This window comes from Mesoplodon densirostris, chromosome 6, assembly GCF_025265405.1.
Source record: "Mesoplodon densirostris isolate mMesDen1 chromosome 6, mMesDen1 primary haplotype, whole genome shotgun sequence".
NCBI lineage: Eukaryota > Metazoa > Chordata > Mammalia > Artiodactyla > Ziphiidae > Mesoplodon > Mesoplodon densirostris.
In genome coordinates this window covers 20,711,632-20,720,303 of record NC_082666.1, presented here as the reverse complement: position 1 = coordinate 20,720,303, position 8,672 = coordinate 20,711,632, and positions in this window count along the sequence as shown.

The following is an 8,672-nucleotide window of genomic DNA, read 5'->3' as shown; positions in this document are numbered from 1 at the left end:
GGGAGGGTGTAAACCAACAAATTTGGATTTTTTTCTTGCATCTGTATTACTTCTAATGATGGCTCTGCCTTGGAAAGGATCTCCAAAAATAACTTACTCTTCTCTGCCTCTCATTCATTGGTACAGTTGTTCATTCAGTAATTTATTTATTGTTCATTCATTCAGTCCACAAATATTAATTGAGCACCTATTATGTGCAAAGCACTGGTCTAGGCTGTGTGATCATCTCTGACCTTTTCCTATCATGGCCCCTTTGAGTTCAGGGAATCACCAAATCCTTTTAGCTATAGAATCCAAATTTATGCTCCTCTCTGTTCCTTCTGCTCTTACCCTAGTCCAGGCCTCCATCTTCTCTCATCTGGGTCACTGCATCAACCCCTGATCTTTACTGCTCCCATCCACTCTCCCATATTTCCAGTGTACAAATATGGTCATGTTACTCCTTGCCTTAAAACTCTCCCTTGGGGACTTCCCTGGTGGCACAGTGGTTAAGAATCCACCTGCCAATGCAGGGGACATGGGTTCAATCCCTAGTCTGGGAAGATCCCACATGCTGTGGAGCAACTAAGCCCGTGCACCACAACTATTGAGCCTGTGTGCCACAACTACTGAAGCCCACGCACCTAGAGCCTGTGCTCTGCAACAAGAGAAGACACCACAATGGGAAGCCCACGCACCGCAACAAAGAGTAGCCCCCACTCGCCACAACTAGAGAAAGCCCGCGTGTAGCAACGAGGACCCAAAGCAGCCAAAAATAAATAAATAAATAAAATAATTTTTAAAAACCTACCAAACAAAAAAACTCTCCCTTGCCCTCAGGGTCAAACCCAACCTCTTTTGCTTGTTTTACGAGCCTTACAAGATAGGGCTGTGACCTGGTTGGGCCCTACTTGTTTTCCTTAGCCCCAATTCCCTCAACTCTCACCTCGTTCTGTGTGCTCCAGTCAGATTTTTTTCTTTTGGTTCTTTTAATAAGCCCTGTCCTCTCTTACCTTTAGACTTTTTCTTCCCCCATACTCTTCCTTTAACCTATAAAATTCTTTTCTTCCTCCTTCTGCCTGGCGACTTTCTACTCATTCTTTAGATCTCAGCTCGTGTGTTACTGTTTTGGGGAGCTTTTTCTGAGCACTGTCACGGTGAGGTTCCACTCTTTCCACTTTCCTCTCATACCCTTTCCTCACAGCTTGTCCGTTGTCACCCTCCACTGCCAGACTATCAGTTCTGTGATTGGCATCTGTCTTCACTGCATATCTTTACCACCTGGTTGACTGCCTGGCACATTGTAAATGCTCAATAACATATGCTGAATGAGTGAATGAATAAAAAACACAGTGACATAACTCCTCCACTGGGGTACATTTAATGTAGCAGTGTGAGCTGAGTGGTACAAAGGAGCTATAAGAAGGTAAGAAGGAAGGGGTACTTTGGGTGTTACCATCTGAGGCTGAATTAAGTTTTGGCAAGTGGAGATGTTTGTGGAGGTGGCCTTTAGGTAGAGGGAAGTGGGAAAAATTTGGGGGATAGGCAAGGGGTGTAGTGTTCCTGTCTGGGAAGAGTGGAATGTAGGACTGGAGATAACTTGTGACTAGATAGTTTAGGGCCTTGAATGCCAGCCTGGAGAGAGTGGACTCTATCTGATAACACTGATGGCTTTTGAACAGAGGAGTGATAGGACTAAATTAGTGCTTTAGAAAATGTTAATCTAATGGCAGTGAAACAAGAAGTGGAGAGAGACCAGCTCTGTGTCATAGGAGGCTGTCATAGAAGTCAAAATGGGAGGTGACCAGGGCCTGGATCATGTACATGGCAGTAATATTGGAGACAAAGGGAAGTTGTGCAGAGGAAGAATTAAGAAGCTGGAAAGTGGAAAGAAAGAGTGAGGGAGAGGGAGGAGTTGAATTTTCAGCCTGACAGTGAGGTGCTGTCATCAGAAATTGTGAAGTTAAAAGGAAGAACCAGTTTAAGGGAAGATAAAGGAATTCATTCATCAAACCTTTCAGTGGAGTTCTAGCTATCTATGCTTTTCACTTACGGAAATTCAGTCAGTGTGTGGGGCTAAACCATGAAGCACAAGTGTGAGGGGGTGACAGACTATAATGCAGCTGGTGGGGGCTGTTCTGGCTCTGCACTCAGTGAAAATACATCCTGGAGGGAATGCAAGGCGGAGAAGGTGAATTTGCTGTTCCCCTTTTGATTCACAATACCGTGTGCATTTTATGGGTGACTAAGGGCTTATTTGAGGGTAATTTTGACTATTCACAGTCTATGCTTTATATGCTGATTTAGATCTGCATTCCCTGGCAAGATTTGCCTTTCTAAAATGTGTGCCAGACTAGGCTTGGCAGTAGCAGCTACTAAGAAGACACATCTCAGTTGCTGCATTAGAGTTGTTCACAGTTCGCTGGGTAGAAAGATATGAAAGCAGACAATTAGGGCTACAGTCTAGGTGAGCTGTCGGGGAGAGGGTGGGTGCAGAGAGGAAGGAGATTTTTGGTTAGTTTGTCAAAGCAGAGGTGGCCCTGGGCCCTGGCGTTGCAGAGAAATCCAGGAGTCATCATCAGAACAGGTAGCTGAGAGTAAAAATAAGAGTGGATGAGATCTCAGAGGGGGAGAATATTGAAGAAGGAGGGAAACTGAAGGGCACAACTGGGTAGCATACTCTCATTAGGAGGCAGGAAGAGCCATAAAATAGAGGAATTTTCAGAGAAGTGGGAGGAAAACTAAGGCAAGGGGGATGAGGACTGAGAAGAGGCAAATGATATTCAGAATATGGAAGTCAATGATGACCTCTGAGTGAACAGTTTCAGTAAGTGGTGGGAGGAGAAAAAGGGTCCAAGAGTGATTGGTAAGAACCTGGAAGCAAAAGGAATACATGCCACTGCTCTCAGTTCCAGTTCCAGTAAAACCAACCTAGATCTATTCCCTAGTTCCCAAGGAAGTTCCCTTGGAGAATGTTTGGGATCTCTAGATGCCATGACCTCTGTCCCTGTATGATCTGCTACTGTCCACTGGAAGACAGTTCATCATCACATTACATTGATCCAGAAAAAGGCTTTGGTCTCCATAAGCTTTATATTCAAGCTTGAGTGTCATCCATCTGAGCCACAGATCTCAGCTGTGGTTGTTGCATTTTATACTAAATATATCCATATTATTTTCTTCCATAAATAGAATCCACATTCCCTCCTGACTGCAAAAGCTGAGTTGCTAATAGCTTCCCTGGAGTTTGCTTCTTGCAATTACCTCATCAGAATTTAGACAAGACAACATATAACAATTTATTCCAGGATGCAGGGAGCTCTGGGTGTTTTTTTTAAATTTTATTTTATTTTTGGCTGCATTGGGTCTTCATTGCTGCGCGCAGGCTTTCTCTCGTTGCGCCAAGCGGGGCTACTCTGTGTTGCGGTACGCAGGCTTCTCATTGCCGTGGCCTCTCGTTGTGGAGCACAGGCTCTAGGCGCATGGGCTCAATAGTTGTGGCATGCAGGCTCTAGGGTGCAGACTCAGTAGTTGTGGTTCATGGGCCCAGTTGCTCCGCGGCATGTGGGATCTTCCTGGACCAGGGCTCAAGCCCTTGTCCCCTGCATTGGCAGGTGGATTCTTAACCACCATGCCACCAGGGAAGCCCTCTGGGTGTTTTTTTAAGTTAATCATTTATTATCCTAGTTATAGTGTTGTTTTATTTTTTTTATTTTTAATTAGAAAATTTTTTTATTTTTTGCAGCATAAGAACAGTAATGGTTTTGATTCACTTTATTTACTTTTTTAAACACCTTTATTGGAGTATAATTGCTTTACAATGCTGTGTTAGTTCCTGCTGTATAACAAATTGGATCAGCTATACATATACCTCCATATCTCCTCCCTCCCACCCTCCGTATCCCACCCCTCTAGGTGGACACAAAGCACCGAGCTGATCTCCCTGTGCTATGTGGCTGCTTCCCACTAGCTATTCTACATTTGGTAGTATGTATATGTCAATGCCACTCTCTCACTTCATCCCAGCTTACCCTTCCCCCTCCCCGTGTCCTCAAGTCCATTCTCTACGTCTGTGTCTTTATTCCTGTCCTGCCCCAGGTTCTTCAGAACCCTTTTTTTTTTTTTTAGATTCCATGTGTATGTGTTAGCATTTCTCTTTCTGACTTACTTCACTCTCTATGACAGTCTTTAGGTCCATCTATAGTGTTCTTTTAAAGAGGTTTAAATAATAGGAAAAAAACCTCTTTTATATGTACCCATATAGTTACCATTTCTGGTGTTCTCTTCATTCCTTTTGTAAATCAAGATTTCCATATGATATTGTTTTCCTCCTGCCTGAAAGACTTTAGCATCTCTTGTAGTGCAGGTTTGTCGATGATGAATTCAATCAGCTTTTGTAGGTCTGAGAAAATCTTTATTTTCGCCTTCATTTTTTTTTTTTTTTTTTCCTTTTTGCGGTACGCGGGCCTCTCACTGTTGTGGCCTCTCCCGTTGCGGAGCACAGTCTCCGGACGCGCAGGCTCAGCGGCCATGGCTCACGGGCCCAGCCGCTCCGTGGCATGTGGGATCCTCCCAGACCGGGACACAAACCCGCGTCCCCTGCATCAGCAGGCGGACTCTCAACCACTGCGCCACCAAGGAAGCCCTCACCTTCATTTTTAAAAGATATCTTTGCTGGGTATAGAATTCTAGGTTGACAGTTTTTTTCTTTAAAGTTGTTACTTCACTGTCTTCAGGTACATATTTCGGGTAAGTCCGATGTCATTCTTTTCTTTGTTCCTCTGTATATAATGTTTTTTCTTGCTGCTTTCAAGATTTTTCTTTTTGTCACTGGTTACTTAGAAAGCTTTTGATCTTTTTGGGTCTTGCTTTTAGGGTTTTTTAGATGAGAACAGAGCATCATTTAGTCTAGGGCTAATTATTCCCCACAACTGGGGTAAAACCCTTCTGAGTACCTACCCAATGCCCTATGAATTAGAAGGTCTTTCCACTCTGGCTGATGAAAATAAGAGCTAATCCTGGTCCTGTGAGAGGCTGGGAAAGATTATTCCCACTAGTTCTTTTTGGTGGTTCCTTCCCCAGCCTCAGGGTACTTTCCTAACACCTATGAGCTCATTAGCACTTAGTTGGGGATTTGAAGGGAGACCCTCTGCAGATCTTTGAAGCTCTCTGTGCAGCTCTTTCCTCTCTGATGCTCTATCCTGTGAACTCTAGCTGCCTTGAGGATTTGGAGTTGGTCTCTCCAGGCAAGGAGCTGCAGCAATCATAGGGCTCACCTTGCTGGTTTTGTTTCCCAGGGATCACCGCCCTTTGTTGCTTGATGTCCAGTATCTTGAAAACTGTGTTTCATATATTTTGTCCAGTTTTAGTTGTTTCAGGTGAGAAGGAAAATCCAGTCCCTGGATTGGTCCAGTCCCAAGATGTTACTCCATCTTGGCAGGAGGCAGAAGTTTATATTGTTCTTTTTTTTTTTTTTGCGGTATGCAGACCTCTCACTGTTGTGGCCTCTCCCATTGCAGAGCACAGGCTCCGGACGTGCAGGCTCACTGGCCATGGCTCACAGGCCCAGCCGCTCCGCGGCATGTGGGATCTTCCCGGACCGGGGCACGAACCCGCGTCCCCTGCATCGGCAGGCAGACTCTCAACCACTGCGCCACCAGGGAAGCCCCTATATTGTTCTTTAAGTTTGGAAAACTTTTTGAGGGCCTCTGGAGCCTTTGACTATGCCAAGCCAAGCTGCTTGTTATCAGGTCAGGAAAACGGGTGCTTATTGAAGAGGCTAAAAGGGCTTCCAACATAAGTACAAGGAAACTGAGCCATTCTAGAAGAGACAGGTGACTCTGCTTTTCTGTCAAGTCTTTGGCCCTTATCATTGGACTCAACTAACTATTTCACGTTCCTCTGGCAGTGAAGGTTTTGTTCTCTTCTATTTTGAAACAATATCTCTCAGCTTACTTGAAATCTTGAGGTTTTTTTTGTTTGTTTGGTTCCCACTTAGACCCTATTTGTGTATTTAGGTTACCAAAGGCTTCTATAGCTGAGGCAAATTGAAGTTTCTCAGTGGTATTTACAGCAACCAGCACCTGCTCCTGTAGAGAACCACTAACTCAAGATACTGTGTTTTACCTTGAAGATGAATTGCAGACATACTTTTAAAAGGCAAATCCTTCATTTCAAGGGTGAAAAAAATACCACTTAACAAAACATTCCAGCTGGTTAAATTTAGGACAAGAAAAAAACCTGACCCAAGAATATTCTCTGGCTTTGAGCCCAGGGTATTTTTCCTTTTGGAGTGAATTTGGTACAGTTTCATTCATGTGGAGCTGTTGCCTCCCAGCATTTTATTCTGGGATGGAAGGTCAATAATGATTGTCTTGTTGCTAAATCCAATGGACACCTCTCAAGTTATTAACCTCCTTGACCTCTCAACATTGTTTGAGATTGTTGACTATTGTCTCTTTCTTAATACATTGCCTGGCTTTCCTTCTCCCTTTCTAGCCTTTCTTCCTCTGCCTGTCTTTTCTGTTGGTATTCTTCTTGGTTCTTTCCTGAGCCTTCTTCTCACATTAAACATTCTATTTGGGCTCTTTTATCCATGCCATGGCTTCACTGGGAATTCCTAAATCTATATTTTAGCCTAAGTATTTTTTCCTGAACTTATGTCCAGTGTATTCAACAGTTCACTTGACATACTCAGTTGGACAGCAAGTAAGTAACTCAACCTTAGCAGGCTCAGAGGTGAACTCACCAAGTCTCCCCTCAGTCCAGCCCTTCCTCTCATGTTCTCCATCTCTGTAAAGGTCACTTCTGAATAGATAATTTCTCAAGCCAGGATTTCTTGCCTTTTACCTTCCAATCGACCACCAAGTCCTGTTGATTCTACCTTTTTCCATCCCTACTGCTACTACACTAGTTTTTTTTTAACCTGGGCCACTGGAAAAAACTTCACGTAACAGCACTTTTGGATTCCAACCCTCATGCCACCCCTCCATCTTCCCAATCCATTTTTTAAAAAAAATTATTTATTTATTATTTATTTTTGGCTGTGTTCGGTCTTCGTTGCTGCATGCGGGCTTTCTCTAGTTGAGGCAAGTGGGGGCTACTCTTTGTCATGGTGTGCGGGCTTATTGCAGTGGCTTCTCTTGTTTCGGAGCATGGGCTCTAGGCGCTCGGGCTTCAGTAGTTGTGGCATGTGGCCTCTGTAGTTGTGGCACTCAGGTTCAGTAGTTGTGGCTCGTGAGCTCTAGAGCACAGGCTCAGTAGTTGAGGCGCAGGGGCTTAGTTGCTCCGCGGCATGTGGGATCTTCCCAGACCAGGGCTCGAACCCGTGTCCCTTGCATTGGCAGCCAGATTCCTTTGTTTGTTTGTTTGTTTTTTAAGATACAAAAGATGTCTTTTATTTCTTCAATAAAGCCCTCCAGGGTTCCCTGCTGGCGCAATGGTTAAGAATCCGCCTGCCAATGCAGGGAACACGGGTTCAAGCCCTGGTCCAGTAAGATCCCACGTGCTGCGGAGACACTAAGCCTGTGTGCCACAACTACTGAGCCTGTGCTCTAGAGCCTGCAAGCCACAACTACTGAGCCCATGGACCTAGAGCCCGTGCTCCACAATAAAAGAAGCCACCGCAGTGAGAAGCCCGCACACCGGTATGAAGAGCAGCCCCCACTCAACGCAACTAGAGAAAGCCTGCACGCAGCAATGAAGACCCAACACAGCCATAAATAAATAAGGAAAGAAAGAAAGAAAGAAAGCCCTCCAAAATTTACTCTCCCATCTTGTAAGGGCCACATTTTCTCCAAGGACCAAACCCACAGACTTTGGTGTTGCCTAATTTACTTTACCAAGGAATTAAAACCATGAACCAAAGCTTGCTGCTTAACCCTTTCAGTGCTGACCTTCCCCATATCTGGGGCAGGGAGGGGGCGTCGGGGGGCGGTGACAATGAAATGCAGAGAGGAGAGGACAGACACACAGAGTGTACCCATGAGATGCGGGAGCACCAGCGTTAACGGAAATAAAGCCAGCTTTGGATAGGGGGCTCAGAAAGTTAGTCCCAGATGTACTGGGACACGACGGATCCCCTCCTCATACTACATCTCTGGGCTTTCCTCTCCTCTGCTGCAGGTGTCAAACCAAGCACTGTTCTTCCAAGATGCCCTGCCGGCCCAGGGGTCCAGGAGGCCATAGTTCTGGCCTCTGTGACATTCTGAATGCCTCCTCACTAAGAACAGCAGTTTGACAACATAAATTATCCAGTGGCGTGGAGTCAGGCTCAGGCTGTACACCTCCGCACTGCTTTTTATGGATCCCGCCCCGTGAGCTTCCCGATTCCACCCCAACCCCCCCCCCACCCCCTTTCCTGCCACATTTGGAGCTAAAGACACCAGCATTTGTTATGACTTCTGCATAAAGCAGTCATGGAAGCGGCCCCTTCAGGGTCTCTGGCTGCCCACTTCCTCTTGATCCTCCCCCACCCCTACGAAGTCCAGTCAACGCAGAAGAGATCATGCCTAGAGGTAAAATGTGCAGTGTTTCTAAAGGGAAGAGAAATGTTACATAGAAAGTATTACAAAAAAGGATTAACTTTGTCAGCTGTCCACACACTATTTTTTTTTTTAATTTTTTTTAATTTTTTTTTTTATTTTTTTTTACACCTTATGAGCCCATTTATTTCCATCTCTCCTGCCTTTCAT